Here is a 16,501-nt window from a genome sequence, read left to right as displayed (position 1 = left end):
GGAAAAATCGCGGGAGGTCGCAAGAAAACGTCTACGTGACCTCTCGTAGAAATCTCGGGCACGCGGTGGTGTTACCTAAAGAAGAGGAAAAGAAAAGGAAAAAGAAAAGGAAAAGAAGGTAGCACAGGAAAACTAAACAGGAATGAGAAAAAGGAGGATAAAAAGAGAGAGAGAGAGAGAGAAAGAGAGTGAAATGGCACCTGCTGCGGTGGTGGCTTGTGCACGCCGTCTTTCCTCTTCCCTTTCTTTACCCCACCTTTTTTTCTTCTTCCTTTCGTCGATCTTTCTCTTCCACTTAATGGACTTTAACGAGCTCCGAGATATGAGTGGAACGAACAGAAGAGAGAGAAAGAAAGAAAGAAAATCGTAGGACGACGCGGTTAAATTAGAAAACTCTTGGGACCCTCTTGGGCAACCAGAGGAAAGGGGAGAAGGATATTTAAATTAGGTGAACACCCTACGTAAAGCCCGCATCCCTAATGAGCCGGATAAGCGATCGAGATTTTTCGGCGTTCCCTCGAACGAGGACCGACCATCGTAGTTATACCACGACCCTTCTTCTTCTTTTTTTTCTTCTTCCTTTTCTTCTTCTTCTTCTTATTTCCTTCTTTTCTTTAGGCAGGTGTTGGCCCAAAAGATTCCGGTTTTCGTGATATCATCAACCGGTTAACGACGTGCCAGAGATCGCATTCTCCGTTAAATACAAAGCTCCCGCTCTCTTAAATTCGAGACGTAGAAAGCAATTTACAGGTTCTATCTACGATCGAAATTATCCTTTTATTATATTCCCTTTTTGAATAAATTTGTAATATGTTTGATCACACACAATTCAAATTGACGAGATATATATCGTGATATATAATTATTATTATTTATAAATCGACATTAATTAAAATAAAATATTTCACAATATGTATATTAAATATCAATATTTTATACATACATGCATTATACAAAACCAATTTCATCTTCGAACAATTATTATATTTATTATCTCATCCTGGTTAATGTAAAATATTCGTAAGTTTATTCGTTATTACCTGAGAATTGTCTGGAAAAAAAAAATCATGAATTTTTCGAGCGTGATGTACTCGTTTCGACAACACACTTTGGAAGAATGTAAGATTTTCCAACAGCAGTTGAGGGTACAAGGTTTTCGGAAAAAAATTTATACTGTATATATATATATAAAATATTAATCTACGTACACCTATATTTATGCAGCTATATATTACAAAACACGTTTATCAAGTGGACCCGAGATGCAAGCCATTGCATTAACATATAGATAAGCCGTTTCTCTCGTGGCCGTGTTAAACATAATAATGCATATTTTCCGATAGTACCTCCTCTTCGCAATTAATGATACAACCCGTCCGATGTGAATATTGTTACATTAACGAATACTATGTTTCCAGTGGCCGATCATCATGAGTCGATATTGTTATCCTCTGGGTAATAATTAAACACCTTTACGGCATTCGATCGATATTCGTTTCGATGAATGCTCCGTACAATTCGTTGTTCGTTCTCTTCCGAATGAGTCGGACTTTTAAAAGAAATTATTATATCTTCATTATATATTATTACTATTACCGTCGACATCATTAACATCGTTATTATATTCATACCGTGCTCCTACACTTTCGCTAAAAAATTCTCTAGTATCGTCATTAAGATAAGCTTCACAAGAGATACATATATATATATATATAATGCACTTAGATTTTATTAATTAGTCCCGTTAATTTCTCGAGATCTATTCAGGATTTCCGGTGTATTGCTTTGTTCCATTAAAAATAATAATCTTTTCGCTGAGAAAAATTCATAAGCTTATCTTCAGTGCTTTTCATAATATAAAATTTTACACATTCTTTCAAATACTACGTATTATATATATATAATATAAATGTAAAATCTGTTGAAAATGTAATATATATGCAATTTCGCTACGTTGTTTCATTCTAATAAATTAAAAAAAAAAAAAAAAACAAAAGGACGAAGAATATATGAAAATAAAAGCATCTCTGATTTTATGAATCGTTCGAGAACTTTCTAACGGAACTATATTATGTCAAGCGAATACAAATTTTTAGTAGAAACGACGAGGGGAATTATTCTTTTAATAAATATTTCTGATTAATAATTCTTTATGCTAGTCGTCGACGATTATCAATAATGCACGAATGAGGATCGTGTTCGCGCTCGGTTGAAATTTTCATAAAACGATAGCACGAACCTACTGTATTCTTCTAATTAATAATTCTCTACTCGAGTGTATACGTATACTCGTAGGGTATCCCAAGTCTTCTAAGAGAGAGTCCCCGGTCTATTATTAACAGAGAAAGTACACTAAAAAGCAATAATGGAGCATCTGGAAATACCGATTTCATATTTTAAACTTCATTATTAACAAATCCTATATACTCATTATCTATATTTCTAGGAAGATAAATTACAAAAAAAAAAAAAATGGAAAAACATATTTTTACACTAAACTTGAATCGTTTATTGATCGAATTGAAAATACAAATTAATGGAATTTACGTTAAATCACGTTAAATTGACACACAGAAATAAGAGGAAAGAAAGAGAAAGAAATGCAAAGGGCATTGCATTTGACAAATAAACAGGTCAGGTGATCGATTTTCGACCTCGATTTCCATAACGATCTCTTTTTTAATTAAAACATAATTAAAACTGCTTCTCTCGCGACGAAGAGTTTAAAACTATTACGAAAAATAGGTGTACCGTATCTCTCGTTCGCTCCTCTTTTTATATATATATATGTAAGTATATATTATATATCTGGATATATATATACATATATCAAAAGAGTGAGAGAAGAAGTTCATACTTTCGTATAAGCAGCTGTATCTCATTACAGCTTTTCACGAGCGGAGAATATTTCACCTGGTTGAGTTACATAATGGTCGTTCGAGAACTCTTCTTCTAGAGTATACGCGAGTAGGAACTCATTTCTCTGCGCCTGATAGCGCCGCTTTTATGGATTAATTTCCTTTATTTTCATTTTCTAGCGAAATCCGTGATAAAGAGAAAGAAAGGATCAAGCGAAGTCTCCTCTCAACATTATCCTCTTTTTGAAATTATTGAAACGTGCTTGGAATCTTTCCTTATATACGAGAATATAGTTCGTTACTTTATCAAATAATATCATCCAAGTTATCTTTTTTTTTTTTTTATCTTCAACGACCGTATTAGACAATATTTTATACATGAAATGTACCCCGTCGGTCAAAACTTTGAAATCATTCAATATTTCAACAAGTTAAGGCAAAATTAATTATCAGAATAGCCAGAATATGTCGAGTTGTGTCGTTAAAAATAAAGACGGCTTTTTTTTGACGAAAGGATAATTTAAAAAAAAAATATATATATATATATATATATATATATTCATCCCTTGATAAAAAAAGAAATGATACAAAATGTAAAAGAAACTATTCATAAGTTATTTTTGTTGTTGTTTTGTTTTCGACAAATAAATGTTTCTCCGAACTTAAGTAACGATGTTATATATAACTCACCCAGTATATAATTTTTCGACATTTGGGGTCGTCGAAAAAAAAAAAGAAAAATTTGTTAAATATCTGACACAGCAGGGTGCAGCTGAAAGGGAAGTTTCGTAGGCACAGAAGGGGAGCAAAGCTATCGGCTCGTTAGATTTTGTAACGGATGCTCGAAGATCTTTGTTACGTTTGCCTGTGCAGAGAAAAACCGAAACGATAATCGTGACTCTATCTAGCCAAGGTGTGCGACTCGAGAAAGAAGATTGAAGACGAACACGAGGGGGAGGGAGAAAGATATATATCTTCTTATTCGATCAGACTTCATAATATATACCAGCTATAATATTCTTCGTAAGCCGAGACATCTCAACTTCTCCCACCTTTTAGACAAATTCCTACGAGACCTAAAACTTTCTTCCTTTGTAAGTATTATAACATACATATACCTAAAATTCAATGTGCTTTCAAAGTTTTTTACTATAAAAAGTCTCTATAAAGAAAATAAATAATAGAATATTTGTCATCGTTTCTCAATAAATCGTCAAATCATTTTAACTTAATTTAGTCATGTTTTTCACAAAATACTGATACAAAGAGATGTTATTAATTATACGACTCTATAGAAAGTTTGTAGAAAAGTTATTACGGTGAATAAAATAAAATGTTAACGTGGGTTTAGTGCAAACGAACCAAAACGTATAAATCTTTCTTTCTTTCTTTCTTTCTTCCAGCTTTATCAAATGTAATCGCGAATAAACTCGAGAATAAAAACTTCACATAATACTAAATTCAACTAATGAAATTGACTTCCCGTGATTATAAAGCTGCAAAGCTCTATTGCACGATTATTTTACTAGCCGAACGACCGGGCTTACGTATCAGCGAACAAATACCGCTAATTAAAATACACATCGAAAGTCCGTCGATATCCAATCGCCGTCGTTTAAAGTCTCGACGATAACCTATCAATATTTTTTCGTTTGCATGATCGTTCCCGATATTTATTTAATTTCTATCGAGCACCAGGCAAACAGATTTTCTCCGTAATTTTATGAACGATTTGTGAAAGCAAACGTTGCGATCACTTTTCAAACTTGCTTTTATAAAAAAGTGTAGTAATATATATAAAAAAAAAAAAGGATTCTTCGATTGTTTACCCTATCTATCGAACAAATATTAAAAACCTTTTTTTATTTTCGTTCTTCTTTAATTACAATTACAAAATTAAAAAAAAAAACAAATAAACGAGAGATATACTAGATTTTGTTTGATAAAAGTATTATAAACGTTTTTCATGCGTCCTCCTTCCTCATTTATTTTTTGAAAAAATTTCTTTTTTACCTTTTTTTTGTTTTTTTTTTTTATCTTGAACGAAGAGATACGAAATTAGAGAGGAGAAAGAGGAAATATACGGATGTAACATGTCGAACTGTCATCACGACGATGCTTCGCTTGAACGAATCGTTTGAACGCAGCAAACTGTGCGACAAGTCTATTTGTGTCGTCCTCTCTCTATCCAACGCATGCACACATGCGATGTCTAGATACATCACGCATGCGTACACATCGATAAATGTAATATATCTAAAGGGTGAATCTGTATGGGAACATCTTGTAACAGTATTTTTGAAAAAGTGTTTTTCGATCGAACTCGAAGCAGCGAAATGTTTGAACAACGTTTTCAAATTGGTTCTAACGTGTGATACGTTTTCAACGAAATACTTTCTTTCAAAATAACTCAAATTTGTCACATTTTTCTAAGTAAGATCCATATTATTTAGAAGATAAATAATACTTACATTTCCACGATTCATTCGTACTTTTAAACTTATTCTTGATGTAAATGACTCTCTAACGATCCTTACAAAGTCTTAAAGTGATTCCTACGAATGTAAATGATCTTGATCGATGAAAAATCAAACATTACGAACGTAGAATAATTCGGTATTATTTTTCAGTAGTGTACAATGGGGAAGCTTAACGAGTATTCTCACGGTCAGCTTTGGTTAGAAGGAGGAGAAGCTGAAACCACTAGCAAAGGCTTGGCCAACTTATGCAAAGTACTTTCTCGAGGGCAGCTGGCAGTCGACGGGGTAGCAGGAGGGTAAGAGCCTAGAAAGCGAACGAGAATAACCGTTATAATAACTACCTTCAATTATCGCGCCAAATCCTTACGTACCTACAGATACCCCCATGATTTTCACTTACGAATAATTGTTGAATCACGAAATCTCTCTCTCTGTTATATGCGTAATTCTTTCCGTCAATTTTTTCTTTTTCTTTTACGGGATTTTAGAAAGAAAAAAAAAAGCAATTAATTAAACGTATTATTTGATTTGTAAACATTTATACGATTATTGTAAAAGTGTGTAAAAATTTGGGAAAAAGAATTTTCTTGGATAAAAAATGATTAGAGGACAAACGTACGCGTAACTAATAATTAATACAAACGTCGACGTTTTAACAGGACGAGCGGATCCCACTCGTGGGGATCATCCATTTTCCAACGAAATTTTACGATGCTTGGCAAAAGAACGAAATGGTTCGGCAGGATAGTAACCGGGCAGAGAGAGACAGCTGGAACGATGAAACTGGGTCGTGTTATACTCTCCGCAGCATCCAACGCGGATGTGTAACGCAGCTGACAAGTGATAATTGAATTTTGTCGGAGGATCGTCGGCGATCCGTTTATGAACTCGATAACGCTTCGTATCACATCGGAGATATCGAGTACGTTCGCGCGATTGCCTAGAATAACGTTGTTTCTAACTTCTGATTAGTAACCATAAACGAGTGAAAGATAGATAAATGTATGATCGATGCGAATTTAACGATCTAAACAAGTATCGACGAATAATGGATAAAGTTAACCCATATATTTTTTTTACCAAATGTTATCTCTAATTTCTACCTAAACATTCTGTGAAAGAAGAAGAAGAATAAGAAGAAGAAAACAACTAAGTTCGTATTATGATCCGGCATGAATATGAAGAAACGACTCGCGGGAATGTAACGAACAGAAGCTCGCACTTACCACTACCACAAAATGTCTCAAGTTCGAGCCGTTGAACCGTCCAACTTCCGTCCAACTTTAAACTCGGAGTATGCTCGAGATATCGCAGAATCGCGACGGCACGTCGCGACATTTCTCGAACAACGCGCCGATAAGGCTAACCAAATCGGTCAAACAAAGACAACAACAACAAAAAATAAAGGGGAAAAGAGGAAAAAGATAGAATACAAAACTCGTCTAGCGAATAATGTTTCTCTTTTTATTCTTTTCTTCCTTCATCTGAAATCAGAAGAAAAAGTGTCGTTGGAAGACGTCCTTCTTCTTCTTCTTCTCTTTCTTTCTCTTTCTCTCTCTCTCTCTCTCTATTTCCCTTACCAAGGAAAAAGTATGAGTATTCTCCAAGGGATTCTCGATAATGGAAGAATAATGCCAGACGTACGAAAGTCAGAATAGCGATGGTAGTGGTGATGGTGATGGTGGTGGTGTTGGTAGTGGTGGTGATATAAAAAAAAAAAGGAAAGAAAGAAGACCATTTCTTTAAACGTTAATAATGTTCCTACCGGACGCCTCGTTCCTTTTGAAAAAGAACAAATTTCAATTTTAACACTTCGATCAGAATAGATATATCCGTGTAAAAAGCTTGCTTCGAAGATTTGAATCGCACAACTTTGAAATAGAGAAATAATTCTTGAATAAATATTCGCAACGCGTAAGATCGGTTTATCAATTAATAACGATAATAAAATATTACCACACGTAGATTTAATTATTACAATCAAAGAGAAAGTCTTCCTATCTTTTGATCTATTTTTGTTTAAAACTCTGACAACGTACGATGATATCGTGCGAAGATTAGAATTGTTTGTGAGAGACAATTGGAGATGAAAAAAAAATCGATGTAAAAATCGTGACAAAGAAGAAGAATAAGTCGTTTATCGCAGCACAGAAAGACGCGCATAGTTTTCGGAATGGCAAGAGAGAATGAACGTATAGAGAACATGGGAGGGTGGGAAGAGGGGGGTAAGGGGGAGGGGACGAGGTGGAAAGAAAACGACACGAGAGGTAGGAGAGGTACGAGAGGCGGATAAGAAAGTTTTGCGGCTCTATGAAAAATGCAACGCTCGAGTTATCGCCGACGTGAATTTTTCATCGGCGCGAGTCGACTTCTCGGTTCGCGAATGCACGCGCGCACATTCCTCTCTAACCAACAGAACTTGTATACCCTCTCTCTCTCTCTCTCTCTCTCTCTCTCTCTCTCTCTCTCTCTCTCTCTCTCATTCTCTCTCTTTACATCCTGTAGTCAAAAATATAAAATACCTTTAGAAATTTCTAAAGAAACTTCGTCCCACGAATGTTTGCAAAAAGATTATTTTTCCATAAACTGTAACAAATATTTTATTTCAATTAGATCCCCCATTAATATTGTCGATCTATAAGTCGGATATGAATGATCTTCTCGCGCGCAACAGTAATTATATATCCTTTTATAAAAGCATCTAATTGGTTTGTCCAAAAACACGAAACGTTGATATACGAATCCTCGCGTATTATTCGTTCGATTAATGTTTTATTTAAAATTTCAGAAAGAGAGATTTCGTATCGTTACCCACGATATAATAAGCGAATTTTCCATCGAAATATTAAAGTCGAGACAATGGTTTAATCCGTATAATTTTATAACGTTAGAAAGTTAATCGAAAAACGATTACATTCATATGTTCGATAATGATGATTATTATAATAATAATAATTATTATTATTATTATAATTATAATAATGAACTGGGGCCATTGTATCGACACGTTTGCATCGAGTTTAACGTTAGCGTTAGACATAGCTTGTTAATTAAGAATTGATAATACCATTGGAATTGACAAGAGAAAGATAAGATAATGTTGAATAGGGTCGAAAGAATAAAGAGGCAAGGATTTTAAACAAGTGTAAGTACCGATAAAAGGGCCTCAGCTACATTGTGTCCAACGAGAGATTAAAAAAATAAGCCTAATGGCCGATTCACGTTGAAAGGAAGGACGAGAAGGGTCTGAGGAAAGTTGGCGCGTGGCTCGAGGGCGCCGATTCTGAAAAGGGCGTCACGCTGGACCGTAAAACGTTTATTCGACCCTCTTTATTCCTTTACAATGTAGTTTGTTGCGCTCTTGAAAAAGTGAAAGAGAGAGAGAGAAAGAGAGAAAGAGAGGTCTCCCCATTCGAATAGCTACAAAATTCATTTCTCTGAAGTTTCTCTCTGACGAGCACGTACAATACGTTAACGATCAAAATTCAAAAATCAACCGTGAAGAAATTAAATGTGCACTGTTTTTTTAATTCAAAAATAAATGAACGATCGTCATTAAACAAAAAAGTAACGGTAAAGAAAAATAGTTAAAAATCAAATCAAATAAAAAAAAATTAGAAATTAACGTAACGCAAATTAACACGTTGAATTGACTAGAAAAAAAACTAATCATAAGATTAGAATCTTTTCGTGAATTGTTCGAACGTAACGAGTGACATTCGAGAGGGGGGAAAAGTAACTGACAGATTTAATGGTTTTGTGGGAGTAAAAAGATGGAAATAAGATAGAAAGAGAGGAAAACAGTTGGATAGAAACGTTTCAGAAATTGGAAGCTGCGACGCGAGTTCGCGGAAGTAGTGATAGGAGGAGGAGAGCTTCGAGAGGCAGATAACACGAAGAAATTCTACGAAGCGTGGACGGGATAAGTTATCCTCGCGTTTCGGGATACGCGTCGACATTATTTCGTATCTTGCAGGACACTTCGGCCAATGAGGATGTCCTGCCTGTTACGCTACCGGAATTCATAACGAGGTCTTATCTTTCTCCCTCTCCCTCACCCTCTTTCCCTCTCTCTCTTCCCCCACTTCGTCTCTTCGACGATTTATTCTTCTTTTCATTCCTCTATATCTTTTCCCACCCTCTGTTCCTTCCTTCCTTCCTTCCTTCCTTCCTTCCATCGCCCTCTGCTACTTCATCTTGTCTCCACTACCACCCACCACCTACTATTCCTTCTCTCTCGTGTTCGCACACACGGTCAGGTAATATCACGCGATTCTTTCTTGGAATCGAGCCCGCTTCTTAGTTTTCTCTTCACGCTTGTCGCCTTCTACTTTCAAAACTTCTACCAAGATCCCAAGACTTCACCATTTGTAATTTCAAACGCGCACTCTCCTAAGACGACGATCTTTAAAGAATAAAAAGTATTTTTTTATCGACTTTTCTCTTTACCTATCTGTAATTTTGAGTAGTTTGGTCAATTCAATGAAATATAAATATTACTGATCGATTGTGAATCTTTCTTTTTTTTTTCTTTTTTTTTTGAATTTAATCAAATCAAAGATATTTCTTTTGGAAAGCAAACATACATATAGATTATATAGTTGTATAAAACATTTGGAAATGTATACTTTTGATAACGCTTAAGGCACGTCGTTCGCTAATAACAAATCTAGCAACGGTGATTACACGCTGTGATTTCGCGGAGAATTGGACGAGTGATTAATTCTCGCGGGCAATCCCGTTCTTCCCCCAAAATGTCCCTTTCACCTCTCTCTCTCTCTCTCTATATATATATATATATATATATATATATATATCTATCTATCTCACATATTCTCTCATACACGTTCCCTATGCGGATTTGTCGGGTGAGCCACTCACAGCAAAGATATTTTAATTCCGAAGCGCCGGCGAAGCCGTTTGGAATGGTTATTAATTCGTGCGTCGAGAACGAAGGGTGTGGATGGTGTAGAGAAAGAGGGGGCAAAAAAAAAAAGATAGAAAGAGATGATAGCTCCGTAGAAAGAAAAAGGGAGAGAGAGAGAGAAAGAGAGAAACAACGTTCGTAAAAACAGCCCCATTGTTATCGCTGTCCCGCGGCTCGTTTCGCAGTGGGCGGCACTCGAATGAAGAGCGAGAGAGAGAGAGAGAGAGAGAGATAGAAAGAGTTTCGTGTAAACGCGTCTGCTTGCTCGACTCACATATATACATATACATGAAACATACATATGTATTATATACGTGTGTACAGATTTTACTAACGACAAAAGAGTAGAACCGAGGACGATTCTTTTACATTGATTAATGCATCTCATGAATGATAGTACACACCATGGATGATGGCCCACCCACTCACTCCATGAAACGTTTCTACCCTTCTTTCTCCCATTCCCCTCATTCCGCACCGTCTATTCGCTCAGCCATCCGTCTTCGTCCCTCTCGCCAAAGCATTTTCCATCTTCTTCTCCTTCTCTTTCTCTTTCTCTTTCTCTTTCTCTTTACTCGACGGGAGCAACTCGTTTCGCGAGGACGGATTCATCTCCGATTTTATGCCTCGTTTGAAAGCTCTACCCCGCCCACCCCTTCCATTCTTCCACTCTACCATCTTCTTCCTTTAACTTCTCTTTTCATCTCCCCCCCCCCAGTCGACTCGACGACGATTCCAACCCTTATCCCAATGTACCTGTGCCTACCAAATTCGAATACCACGTGTCTGAATTTCTTTAAAGAGAGAAAGCACTTTATTTGTTATTTAAATAAGCTCGCGCGAACACGGTAAGATTATTTTTCAATCTTTTTTCAATCTACTCTATCTTTTTTTTATTAGCTATAGGTGTGTATGTAAGTGACAGATATTAAGAAGCTCGAAAGAAGTCCTCGGTTCGTTGAAATTCCAAGATATATATCTTCCTTTCTCTTTTATTACCTGAAAAATGATCTTTATGCTGAGAAAGGTCGATCCAGATAAGAAAGGAGCGTAATTATCTCTCAGCATAATTAATTTCTATGATCAACGTCCATGTTCTCTTCATTTACACGTAGTTGATTAAATCTAAACGAAGAGTATCTTACGTGTTATTTAACTTGATGAATTAATAATACGAATTACACGGTTGTCCTACAGATAGGATTTTATCCAATTCCATTCTTAATAAAATGAAATTTTGATTTTTTGCGGATACAACTTTGTTTTTTTAAATGAAAATTTATTACAACAGGTAAACTTGGAATTATCGATAACAAAAGTCCTTGAAATAAAGTTAGCAAGAAGAGAAGATAAGGGAAGAGAAGAGAAGAGAAGAGAAGAGAAGAACGGCCAAGTCAATATTGTCCTCTCGCACTATAAGACGAGTTAAAGTACATCCTGAGAGCAGCACAAAACGCAAGAGAACTTTCTATATCTAGATGCGTAGTTCTGAACAAAGTTGACAGAATCTAAGTCGAAGTTGTACAATCCCCTTCGACGTTTCCTACATCGCAGAAATAAATACGGTCTCCGTTGGCCCCGCCGTGGCTTCGTACCAAGAGTCATTGGATAAAACGCGAGAAATAGAACCGACAAGAAATGACTACTATAAAACATTGACTAGCATCTTAGCTATTACTATCTAGGACGTTCAACTCGATCTTTATACTCGACTAAAATATCCTCGGGAAATAAAAAAGAAACCTATTATTCCCCCGTGAGAGTGTGTGTGATCAGCCTTACACAATAAATCAAATTTGTCTATATTAAAAATAAAATCTAATCGCATCTAAAGTGACAACTATAATTAAATAATAAAAAACAAAATGATTGAAAACATTTCGAATGGAAGAAGAGATAGCAGTATCAGTTTCGTTAATGAAATAGAAAAAGATACTTTTAGAAATTGAAATGTGTTCAAGATCACATATTTTTTTCCGAAAGCAAAAAGAATCGGTGTCATATTTCGAATCATCTTTCTTCTTACCTTAGATCACGTAAATCGATAACACCTTTAAAGATATTTCTCTACTAAAACCAATTTCCTTCGCGACGAAACAGATTTGCGAGAAGAAAATCTGATCCGATCTATCTACAGTAGTCCGTGCTTCACCTCTGACTAAATATTCTCAAAGCTTTTTTTCCTTTCCACTCTTTCTTTCCTATTCTCTTTATCGAACTTTTAAATAACATTGAAAACTTTGTCAATCGTATAATCTTACCTAGTATCGATATTCAAAAGAATAAATCAATTGGATTAACAAAGGAGATATGTACATAAAGGCCAGCAACAACATGAATTAGGTGTCGTTTCTTAATGAGGCAGTAAATCTTCGTCAAATTAATTGTAAAGGAAAAAAAGATAAGTATAGCGAGAGGACTATGGACGCCCGCATGTGTTCCTTTTTACTTCGGTTATTCAACTTAAGTATGCATGTGCATGTGATATACAACAAACGTATCGTTTATGCTTCGCATTAACACTCTTTATGAACTAATAATTCCTAATAAGTCACTCATCGCGATCTTTAAGATCTGGAACGTTGTCCATTGAAATCTTTGTTAATAAACACAAGCATTCGTTTGAAAACAAATTTTATCTTTTCATATGCACACATTTACAAAAAAAAGAGAATAATTATTTCCTATCGCGATATATCGTATTTGAAGTCATATTTTCGAAACAAAAAAACGCTAAGTAAAATAATTTCTATAAAAAGAAAAAGTGAGATTTTTATGATTACATATACGGTGTAGTTAATGAAGGATCCATTAAGAACAAACATTATACAATTGATATGATTTGAATAGGAACGTTTCTGTTGCTCTTTCCGGACGTTATAAAAATAAGGAGAGTGTAGTTATATGCTTCGACTGTCGATATAACCAACAACGAAGGTATCGTACTTCGACAAGACGGAAATGGTCTTTCTATTCCTTCCTTCGTATTTCCTTATCGCGTCGCAATACATTCGTACATACGTTCATTTCTGAGAATCGAATTCCGAAGGTACCGCTTTTTATTCTCGATACTCTCCCCGACCCTTTTATGTCTCGATATTTTTACTTTTACGATAGTACAGAGTTCCGGAAGAACGCAAAGAAAATCAAATCTAATGTTCGTCGGTGCTCTCGAAGTAGTCGTAAAGTTTCTGAAAGCTTTCGCGATAAAAGTAAGAAAATCTGCCGATTAACCTTTTTTTTCTTTTTTAGATTGTGTGTGTGTGTTTTTTTTTTTTAAATATTATTTTTACATTAAAAATTTTCTAACCAAAGATAAGTAATAATACACAGTTACGATATAATCGACACAGAGATGGTAGTCAATACAAATCAGACTAAAATGTAGAAAAAATAATTAAAGGTTAAAACACGTAGTCGTTTGGAAAACCTAATTCGCGATGAACGTATTTCGCTTACTTTTTTTTCAAGATCATTGGTACTTTGCCAAGATAATAGAGATACCTAAAAGTACTATTATTATATATTTCACAAATGAGACGTCGAATTCGAACTATCATGATGTTTACGAATGATAAATAATTTTCATTAACGAGAATATAATCTTGAAATAAAAGTCGATCTCGCTTATGTTGAGATTAAAGAAATTAATTTTCATTATTGCTAATATTTTTATTCGGTCCAAAAGAAACACTGACAATAATATAAAAGAAGGAAATAAGGAACAAACAGAAGGAAAACTTGAAAAGTACTTACTTTTCCGAGTAGAACGCAGATTTCAATAAAGAAGTAGTCTTGATGTCTCTTAAACGAAGAAATAAAGCCAGTCTTCTTGTTCCTTTTCAGTAGAACGACGACGACGAGGAGGAAGAAGAAAGCAAGCACGGTCGTCGTAAAAAAACACGTAGCACAGTAAATATCCTTAATACGGTCACGTGACACACAGTAGAAACTAACCGGAACCACGAATCTCTAGATCTCTATTTCCTTCTTAGAGCTTTTCCTCTATCTTTAATATTTATTTCTTTTTTCTTTCTTTCACCCCTTTACACCTTCGCCGTCACCGTCCGTCGTCGCACGAACAAAAAAATTCTCGACAATGTCAATCGTTCTTCCTTTTCTTTCGGCGTACGACGAACGACACTGTTGTAGTGGTCAATTCTTCGACCCTTTATTATGTCATACTCGTTTCTTCCATTTAATATAACTGTTCTTCCGACTATGACTGTTTTTTTATAATGGGAACAAAATAATAAATATTATAAAAAAACAAAGATGAACACACGTCGTCGTGGTCGAAGATCTATCGTATTGTAAAGAATTAGAAAAAAAAAACAAAAAAACAAAATAAGAAAAAAGAAAAGTTTACATTCGCGATTAGTTTTGAAAGGGGGTTGGGATTCGTCGTTCGGTTTGTTTGAAAGAATGAAGAATGGTTTTTGAAAGATGCAAAATAAGAAGAAGAATAAGAAAGGAAATAGAGGAAAAGAAGAAAAGGGTAAAGTAAATTGTGGAAAGGGGGAAAAACAGATAAGGAGAGAAGGAGGGTGTAAAAAGAGATGGATGTATAATATACGCGGGGAAACGAGCGAGGCGACAGTCGCGTGGTATCGATTCGTGGTCGTGGAAAGCCGGCAGAGGCAGCCAAGAGAGCGAGAACGAGAGCGAAAACGAGAGCGAGAGCAACAGAAAGAGAGAAAGAGAGAGAAAGAGAGAGAGAGAAAGAGAGAGAGAACGAGCGACTAAGGGAAAGAGAGAGAGAGAGAAAGCTTTTTCTTCGTTTTCCCTCCCCTTCACGGCAACGATCTTTTCTCTTCGTCTTTCTCTTTCTATCTCACACACGCACGCACGCACGCACGTACGTACGCACAGACACACACAAGCATTCGCACACACGCACACCTTAAACCCTGTTCGTCCCTCGATGCACCTTTTCTCTCTCGTCCGTTCTATCCTATCACACTCCGAATATAAAGTTTTATTTTCTCTCTCTCTTCTTCCCTCGTACAAATTGAAGTCCTTTATATAGGAAGTAATATTATGTATATATATATTACGATTATTATTTTAATTATTATTATTATATCCTTCGAAAGAGAGAGAGAGAGAGAGAGAGAGAAAGAGAGAGAGAAAGAGAGAGAGGAACGCGAGTCGGTTGTAACGTCCCGCTAAGGGATGACAACTTTTGTCCCTTTTCTTCTGCGTGTCCACGTTTATTAATAAAGAAGGATAACGAGAACAACGAGATGATTATGTAGGATTATTCTAACAACAAGGATTGTTATTTTATGCGATAAGACAATAGCAACAACGTGCGCGAGCAACACCGGTGCGTCCTTGCGTGCATACGTGCAGCCAGGTAAAAAGCAACAGACACATCTCCTACGGACGTCCGGGTCGGACTGAGCGCTCGAACCGCGCCGAAGACGCACGGAGCTATCCGAGTTACCTACCCCCACCATTGGTCCCTCTCGCGCCGCCGCCGCCACCGCTGCTGCCGCCGCCGCCACGATCTCTTCCCCCCACCCCGTCGACCACGAACACGCTTCCACCACCCTTCCGCCACCCTTTCCTTCATTTTCCCTCGAACACCAGCAACCCCTACCACCATCGCTAGCATCGTCGTCTGCGCCTCGACATCTACTTGGTATCTGCTTCTCTTGCTACCTTTCGTGCCGATCGCCTCTTCCCCCCCCCCACTCTCACCCCCTCGCCATCACCAAACCACCCCCGAAACGCCAGTCGGCCGAGGATTTAAGGCCCTCCCTTCCTCCCTCTCACTCTCTCACTCTCTCTCTCTTTCCCTACGCGGTGTTGCCAATTTAGCGGGAACGCCGCTCTTGACAGTGGATCAATCTTTTTGTTGATTTCGTTTTCCTGCAACACCTCTTTTTTCTTTTTTTTTTTTACTTTTTCCACTGGTCTTTTACATAAATGCACAAACTTCTAAATCTATTCTAAATTTATTTAACAATAAAGTCTTCTTTATTTTTTTTTCGGTGATATTCTAGTACTCGATCGAGATAAATCGAGAGAATATTTTAATGTTATATCGATTACGAATTCGCTTACGTTACTAAAATTTCAAAATCATTAATCGCGTTGATATCGTCGAATGTTTTTGTTTTTTTTTTTCAACAACATGGATAATATTATAAACAATTCGTGTAAATAATTAAATTAAAAGAAAATCGATGCACTCGTTATTTTCATCAGACTCGACGGTGTGCGTCTGA

The 16,501-nt window shown here is 36.2% G+C and overlaps 1 protein-coding gene across 3 annotated transcripts in view; it reads right to left on the bottom strand.

The window, feature by feature from the left end:
- The window catches only part of LOC106783822, a 221,227-nt gene extending 205,543 nt beyond the window's left edge, over nucleotides 1-15,684 (bottom strand). Inside the window, exons 1-2 of one of the 3 annotated variants that reach the window (XM_014742718.1) lie at nucleotides 15,168-15,684; nucleotides 14,022-14,568 (exon numbers count right to left, since the gene is read on the bottom strand). The gene's annotated coding sequence lies outside the window, so the exon portion shown is untranslated. The remainder of the gene's footprint in view (nucleotides 1-14,021; nucleotides 14,569-15,167) is intronic. The other 2 variants (XM_014742716.1, XM_014742720.1) reach the window with 2 other exon arrangements.
- Between the last annotated feature and the right edge of the window lie 817 nt (nucleotides 15,685-16,501).

Source organism: Polistes canadensis, unplaced genomic scaffold (genome assembly GCF_001313835.1).
Source record: "Polistes canadensis isolate GaletaPanama2010 unplaced genomic scaffold, ASM131383v1 scaffold_26, whole genome shotgun sequence".
Classification (NCBI taxonomy): Eukaryota; Metazoa; Arthropoda; class Insecta; order Hymenoptera; family Vespidae; genus Polistes; species Polistes canadensis.
This window is presented reverse-complemented; position numbering and strand designations above follow the sequence as displayed.